Raw genomic sequence first — 9,147 nt, forward strand, 5'->3', positions numbered from 1 at the left:
TGGAAAACTTTATTTACTGAAATGAAAGTACACTAAATTTCTTTACACTAATGTTTCCCTTCTGCAATATAAATCCATTTACTTCTACAAGATTTTACAGCTGGAACAATTGTATAGACATACAATTGTTGATGTAAATACTTTACTGTACATACCTGTCTTGTAATTATGTTTGTTGTTTCAAGAGAAATGTTAACTATTGTTTTTCTGAGAGCTGTCTGAAATTCTCTTGTTAATTTAAATGTACTGTGGTGGAACTTTTCTCTCTAGGCCTCCTCTGAAAATGATCTCTGTCGAGTCAGACTTTCTTGGTCAACAAAGACAAATAAATAAATAGATTGTGCTGCCCTAATATATATGTACCATATCATCTAGTAAATATCTAACAGGAGTTATTCAGCTTCTTACTAGTTTGTCTGGGGTTAGGTATCATCAATGTATGATTCTTATCTGAATATACCAGAGTCTGAGCCAACTGTTCCCTAATTCTAAACACTGTGCCATACCTCATTCCATTTTTCATGTTAAAATGCAAATCCTTCCTTTTGTGCATAAACAATTGAGCTCCTCCCAATTGGAGTGCTGAGACACACATCTCCTACAGCTCCTTTTAAATCACCCCACACTTTCCCCTTCATAATATTTTTTACATTTGTTTACTGGGAAAGTTCGACTGGGCCAGAAGCCCATTTTCAGCCGAGGCACGGGGAGAAAAGCTCCACAGAAATACAAGCAATATACAATAAATAGATAGCACAATAGTATAAATACAGTAAGATGCAGAATACATATCTTCTAGTTAGTCTATACAAAGTAGCAGTCGATACAGTTTTCTAGAAGATACAGGTTCAAAAAGAAAAACACAAGCATTTCAGTGAAGATCACTGTGAGAAAAAAATAAAGTTAGTACTGTGTACATATTAAACAATAGTTATGACCAAATGAGATTTCCTTTATATATATTTATTTTTGAGTAATAATAGACACTGAGGAGAGGGAGAAAATGAGATAAAGAGTGGACAGTGTGTTGAGAGAGTTATAGCTATCTTGTCAGTCAGGTTTGGCACAGTACCAATAATAATACTGCATTTCCTCAATGTCCTCCTCTCTTTTACTTGGAGGTGTTTTTGTTGACTTATAAATGTGTGACAATCTTGTCTTATAAAATCACAAGAAGATATAAGGTCTACTTTGGATCTCCTCTAAGTCAGCCTCCTGAAACTAGACCTCAGGAGATTGAGCACTACAAGGATATTTAGCAATCTGTATCTAATAGGACTATATGGTACCTATAGTCCATCTGCTTGAGTAAATAGAAAAAGTTCTAAGTGACTTTGGGATAAAATCATATATCATCCTTCTGCAGGCCAAGGCACCACATCAAGTTCCCCCTCTTACCATAGGTCCAAGCTCCCATTCCACCACCCACTTCTAATGGACAACTCCATTGCCACCCAGTTTCTCCCATAAAGGTGCCCATATATTGGGGTTACTGTTGAGGATACTCTTGTGCACTGACCCAGACTGCAGGATAATGCATTGTGCATGATGTTTGTTAAGCCCCAACCTACTTTTTTAATTAGGACAACTAGAGTGTTCAGTGCAATTCATCTACTGATCTTTCCAAAAATAGTCACACTAATTATAAACTGATATCTCGTCAAACCTAGGTGGCTAGCAAGAAGACTGTATTCCTGATCATATATCAAACGTGAAAAAAAACATAATTCTAAGAGTTTTATCATACCTGCTAACACAAAAATATTTCTTCAATTTTCAATTTCAATTTGCATTGATTGCATAAGCATCCCAGTCTTATCCAAACTCCAGGAATATGTCCCATCATTTGGAATAATAAGAAAAACACACCAGAGTTGAATGCCTTCTTAATATTAAACAAATCAAGTCCCACATTATATTATGTTTATCCATAATTGCCAAAAAAGTAGATGGCAGTCACCATAAGATACCTATCTATTCTTCCTAACCTTAATCTGATATGGGGCAATCAGATGTGGTAAAACACTGTCCAATCTTCCTGGCAAGACTTTACTAGAATCTTAGCTTCAAAAGATATCAATGATATGGGTCTGAGGTCTTTGATGTTGAGGTTTTATTATTTCCCTTTAGGAATCAGTGTTATGCTTATATGAGACATTGTCAGGAAGGCAGGCTTTCCTCTCTAACTACCTTATTGTATAGATAACTTAGACTGACATCTAATCCTGAACCTCCTTTTCTGAAAAGCTCAGCCTGAAAACTGTCTGGAACCTACACCCTTGTGTAAGAACTTGCTTAAGAGCTTTTTATAGCTTAGTTAACCTCTTCAGGGCAAATATCTGTGTCAAAATCTCTGCTCATTTCAGCCATAAGTGGGATCCCCACTACGCCCTTCCTTTAACCAGTCAGAATCATCACTTGCACTACCCTGAAATAAACCCTTATACAACTCTGCAAAAGCTTCCTGCATCTCTTCCATGCATGAAACCTTTGTTTCATCACTCCCAGATATACAAACACAACCTCCTTTCCTAGAGGAACCCAGATGTAAATTGAGAATTATTTTCCACACAGAACCACCAAATGTGGCATTTTTCCAAAATTTCTGCTTCTGTTTCTGCTTCTACTTGCACTGTAGTGCACAAATGAATTTCTACTCTCAGTTTCTCTTCCTCTATTTTCACTGCCTCAGTGGCCACTTAATGAAATATAATTGTTTGTAGTCTTCTAAATTCAGCTTCCTTGATATCTAAGAAAGCCTACTTCTTTTTCTGCCTAATCCCTTCAGCAGCCATCAAGTTGGTCCTCAATACTGCCTCACATCCATCCCATGAGAGCTAAAACATTTCCTCTCTGTTGCCAACATCTTCCCACAAGATAATTTAGAAAATTTACAGCAAGATCTGAATGTCTAGCTGGCTATGTCACTTGAAATGTTTCTATCTCTACCTATTTTCATATGAACCTGTGTGAAACACAGAAAGGCTCACAATGGAACATGAACTGATATTGAGATATTCATTATTATATCTTCACCTAAAGTACATGAATTCTGTGGTCATAATAAAATGTCCAGTGTATTACCTTACTGACAGATTTTCCTTGAGAAAGTGGGCCTTCAAATGTCTAACTACCCTTGTTCCCACATTATCTTTATCTGAAATGTTTCACAGATTGATAGGTACTACACTTGCTGTTAAGTGGAATATTTAGAAGTGCTGGCCAAATTCCCATATCCCCCTAAGTACTGTCTTGTTAAGTGACTTGCTCAAGGTCACACAGTAGGCAAATGAGAGTTGAGGAATTCAAACCCTATAGTATAGGAACTACAGCTCACAGTCTTACACCAACTGTCAAACTGCATGAGGAATGGAACAAAAGCCTAAGATTTTCTAAGTGGCTCCAGTATTTGAAACAACATATATACATAGAAGGAAGGGCGAGGTTAAAATAGGTTCATAGGTTAATAGGATGATACTAGGCTATTGGCCTGAAGGCCCTTATAAACCCAGCCGAGAATTTCATCCATGTTCCCTCAAAGTCAGCTCCTGTTTCCCCTGTCCAGCAGGGACACAGGTGGGATCCCAGGGCTGTATTTTCTGTTTCCCATCCAGTCATCCAGGTTAATCTTAAAGAGGGCTAGAGAGGTACTTTGCTTGACATGCAGAGGGAGTCTGTTCCACAGATGGGGGAGTCTTTGGGACACAAATCTATCCTGCCAAGAAGTTCTATTAATGTCACAGACCAGGTTGCACGAATGAAGTTTGACTTATGGATATGCAGCAACTCCATCAAGGCTGGGTCTGAATTGGCCCTGTATGCCAGACACAGGTCACCTCTGAGCAGTCTGCATGAGAATGAGTAGAGGGACAGGGCTTTTAACCTATCTGTATAGGACAGGTGTTTGAGACCTTGGATTTTCCTGGTCAGGGACCTCTGTGGTCTCTCCAGCTCCTGGATGTGCTTGGCAAGGTACATGTCAAAGGGGCCATTGTACTTGATAATGGGTCTGATAATGGAAGAGTACAGGGTTCATAGGTTCATGATATGACCTCCTTCTTCTTGGATGAAATACCTTTATTTATGAGGTGGGCCATGTAGAAGGCCTGGCAAAGTGGTGGTCAAAAGTCAGGTTGCTATTAATCTGGGTGCCCAAGTCTGTCATGACTGATTGCATGCTTAGTACGTTGTTATTAATGTGATAATTAATGGGGATGCCATTTTCTCCAAAGGGGGTAATGATGCATTTCTTGGCATTCAGTTTGAGGCTATGCTTCTGGCACCAGTTATTAGATTGGGTAAGGCCCTCTTGGAGTATGTTCACATCACTAGGGGAATTTAAGACAGTACCCAGCTTACAGTCATCTGCAAACTTTGTCAGCCACAGAACATTGGTTTTGGCTTGCACCTCAGAAAAGTATATCCCAAACAGTAGAGTCCCCAAGACCGATCCTTTGGGTACACTGCTTGTCACAGGTCTACTACTAGAGGTGCCTTCCCCTATTTTGACTGAGTGGGTTTAATCAGTGATCCAGTTATCTACCTATCTGGTAACATATGGGTTGATGCCTAGCTAAGAGAGTTTATCTATTATGCCTGATAGGGGAATAGTGTCAAAGTCTTTGGCTAGGTCAAGGTAGGTGGTGTGCACTATCTTCCTCTCATTCATGGCTTTGGTGACTGTTTCGAAGAAGTCTAACAAGTTTAACAGGCATGATCTCCTTTTGACAAAACCAAACTGTGTGGGGTCAAGCATTTGGAGGTTGCCAATGTCCTTCTTTATAAGGTCCATGATAATGCATTCCATGGCCTTGCAGATCAGACTAGTTAAGCTGCTGGGCCTATAATTTCCTGTGACAGTGGATGGTCCACCTTTGTGTAGAGGGATGACAGTGGCTGTCCTCCATTCAGCTAGTATGAAGCCAGTGCTCAGGCTTTGGCTGAATAGGGAGCCTAATGGAGTTGAGAACTCATGCCTGAGCACATGTAGGATACAGCCAGGGATGTTATTGGATCCCATGGAGACTGTATTTTTTGCCTTTGAGAGGGCATTAAAGACCAGCTCCCTTGTGATGAGGGGAGGGGGTGAGGTGCTGGGGATGTCCTGGTTTTACTGATGGGGATAGGGGGTGAAGTTTTCACTGAACCTGTTTGCCAGGAGGTTGGCTATATCTATGGCATTTGTGTATGTGGTGTTATTGGCATATGTGAAGAAGGCCTTGTTCATAGGTTCATAGGTTTATAGGTAGGTATTAGACTATCAGCCCAATGGCCTATGTAAGCCTAGCCAGCAAGGTTCCATAGCTTACTCCACCTGAGAAAGTTATTTTCCTGTGCCACTGTCCAGCAGAGACACAGAAGTGATCCCCGGGGTGTATTTCCTATTTCCCATCCATTCATCAAGATCTGTCTTGAAGAGTGCTAATGAAGAACTTTGCTTGACATAGATGGGTAGCTTGTTCCAGAGTATAGGAAGTCTCTGGGACAGGCATCTATCCCTCCAGCATGTCCTGTTTATTGTAGTGACAAGGTTTAGGTCCCTAGAGTGTGTAGCTCGGAGGGATTGGGATTTCTTTAGGTGTAGCATGTCCAACAACTCTGGGTTTGACATAGCTTTATATGTTAGGCAGAGATCACCTCGGAGTAGGTGATATGCTATGGAGTAAAGCTGGAGTTTTTTGAGGCAGTCAGTGTAGGGCATTTGTTTGAGGCCAGTAATCCTCTTTGTGAGGTACTTCTGTGGCCTTTCCAGCTGCTGCAGATGTCTTGTGAGGTACATTCCAAAAGGGGTGTTGTACTCTATAATGGGTCTAATGAGTGATGAGTAGAGGGGAACAATGATCTCTTTTTTCCTGGATGAGAACCATGTGATTGTCTTTAGTGGATGTGGCCAATCTGGACTCGAAGTTAGCCTTAGAGGATTTCACCAATTACCTTATTTGCTTGTTCAGACAAGGAGAGAATGCATCCAACTTGGCACCTGCTCCTTCTTGGTCCTAGACAGCAATTTCTTCCTCTCATTATAGAGTTTGTTTATTACTGCTGTCCACCAGACAGGTTTAGTCTTCCTTGTGGAAGATGATTTGGTCCTGTCAGGTATTGCTAAGTCCATACAGCTATGTAGGTGCTCATATAGTTTTTTGGTGTAGGCTTGGGCATTAGTGCTAGTTCCAACTGAAGATACGGTGGCTGTGAAGCTGCTTAAAACTGCTCTGAGTAGATTGTAGTTAGCCTTGGAAAAGATTTTTTGTTTCACCCTGATGGGGGTGGGGGGGGTGGGGGGTCAGGGGAGATGTTGACTTCAAAAGTGATCACTTTGTGGTCAGATCTTACCAAGAAGGATGTCACTGTAGGGATGCTGCAGTGGCTACTCATGTTGGTTAGGACCAGGTCCAGGATATTTTCACCTGTCGTATGGGTGTCAACCAGCTAATCCAATGCATTTGATGGATTCAAGTAAGTACAGATATGTTTAGTGGGCATCCTGAACCATGGTTGGAGGTCTATAGCTAGCTATGATTTAAATAGGTGTTTTGTCAACAGTTAACTGGACTTGGAGTGTCTCTTTTGCATCATACCTTTTGACCAGCCTGGAGGTGTTTATCTCTTTGATAAATATTGAAACTCCACCTCCTTTGGCTTTGTAGCCCTTCATTTGGGGTCTGAAAGTATGGTAAGATGAGCAACCTGATAAGGCTGAGGTGCTCTCCACAGTTTTGAATCAGGTTTCAGTGACTGCGCAAATTTCAGCATCCTCCAGGGCAAGGAATGCTTACAATGAGTGAAGTTTCATGCTAAGACGCCTAAGGTTTAGCAGCATGACCTTTAAATTTCCTTTAGAAGAATTTTTCTTGTTGGTAGTCATCAGTCTGCCTAAAAAAAGGCACTATGGGGAAGGCAAGAACCTTTGCCAAAAGCCTAAAGCCCAGGCAAGACAGATGAAGGCCATCTCTGGCAAAGCATCATGGTATGTCAATCATGTCCTCCCAGGCTGTCAGGTACTGGATCCCCTTGGAATGACACCAGAAACTAAGCCAATTGTTAAAGTCAATAATTTTCTGTTTGTATTGAGGCATCATTCTGCGTGATGGTAGGATGCTGCTTAAGGCTAGGGACATACTTGCCTGGGACATATATTCAGCGAGCTCAATCATGTCTGTCTTCATATAGTCCACAGAGGTACGTCTCAAGTCATTCGCACCAACATGGACTATGACTGAGTCATAACAGTACCTGTTGTTAAGAGACTTGAATGTGTGCATGATATGGTAGATTCTATCACCTGACAAGCAACTTTCCCTGACATTCTTCTTGTCTAGCCTGGTGAGGGGCACATCTGTGTGTCTCACTATAGAGTCTCCTTTGACTAGTGTTGGGTTTGTGCCTGGGCCGCGTCTATATCACTTTATCAACATTTTACTACATCGAATCAATAAAGGTCGAAGTTTATTGATCCAAGTAGTAAAATATCGAATAACGTAAAAAAATAAATAAATCAATAAAAAAAAACTAACTAGCGTAGGCAGGGGAGCAAGCCCTCCTGCACCCCCCACCCCCCTACTTAAATATACCAGCTCTGAGACCGCACTACATTGAGGTAAACAGAAATCTCCTTTTACAGAGATTTCTGTTTACCTGCGCGATGTTCTGAACTTTCGACATTGTCGTGCCGACAATATCGTAGTCGATATTGTCAACTTACAACAATGTGAACTAGACCCCCTGGGCCTTAGAGGCTGTGAGATACAGATATGTATACTATGTGTGATGCTTGGTGCTGTGGGTTGTGATGGGCGTGTGTGTTTTTGCTTCGGAGGTCTCTTTTGTTTAGGTATTTTTTTGTTGAGAACGTCTGCATATCTAGTAGTGTATTGTACAGATGTGGATGGTGTTAGAGGCGTGGTGTTTCTAGTGTTTGTGCAGACAACAAGATGTACTGGCTTGTGACTGAGACAGCAAGGATTTTAGGTTCTTAATGTAATTGCATCTCTCACATATTGTGTTCCTAGGTGGTAGTAGTAGTGGGTTGCCTGTGTACATAAGGCAGTTGCTACACTGTCACAGGATGCCCATATCAACCAGACTAGCAGGAGAAACCATAGGAAATTGCCCATCCATGGTTATTTGAATCTGTGGAAGAGAGGTCAGGGATAGTAGAGTTGGTACTATCTGAGGAGACTACCTATAGGTGTGAGTAGGGCTGGATAAAAATCAATACAGTAGCTGCAGGCGAGAACCTCACTTACACAGGAGCGCAGGTAAGGGAAAAAATGCAACTGAGATACCTAGCAAAGGGTTAAAGCAGTGCAGTAGTGGTGTGCGACAAGCAAATAAGCACAAATCCATGCAAATGCTAGGTTTAAATACCACAAAAATTTAAGTAAAATAGAAACACTTGAACTGACTGATCAACCCGTGTCCCTGAGCTTTTAGATCAACACCCTATGCCAGAGCAGTTCCAACCAGTTCACTTACAACCACTAAGTCCATTCAGGCCCTGGCGAACACAAGATGGTATAGCAGGAAACACAGGAATCGCACAGATATGGATACAGCAAAACCTGTAACCAGACTATGCTGAAGATATTTAAACTCTGTTTAGGTCGATTTAACACAGTTGAAAAGAAACACACTTAAATATAACAGTAGCAAACAAGAGCAAACTAATTTAAACAAATTAACCAATTAACCAATAAGAAAGCTCAAAACTGAGCCCTGGTCCAGTAGTGTTCAGTCAGACATGTTCTAACTGCACACTTCTGCCACTAGGGTGCAGGGGAACCTTCTCAAAAAAAAGATAGCCTGGATTAGTGCTCAAGTTATACAAACAGATCTAGATTGGACAGGTCTGAATCTAATCCTTGCTACAGGATAAGGCACACCAATTTCAGAAAGAAACAGTTTAAATAACCAGGAACGATAAGCCTTCAACCAGCAAATTCCAGCTACAGAGGGCAGAGCCTACCCTCTCCTCCTCATATGCCTGTTTGACAGTGTGATTTACTGTTTATCTGAGACTATCTAAAAAAATTGAAACAAGAACTGACCATTTGCATTAAGGGCATATAAGTCTCTATCGGCCACTCCTGAACATTAATACAGTCAGGCCACATTATCCCCCTTACTACTTAAATAGTGATCATTTTG

This window comes from Protopterus annectens, chromosome 5.part0 (assembly GCF_019279795.1).
Source record: "Protopterus annectens isolate FY-2018-M chromosome 5.part0, PAN1.0, whole genome shotgun sequence".
NCBI lineage: Eukaryota > Metazoa > Chordata > Ceratodontiformes > Protopteridae > Protopterus > Protopterus annectens.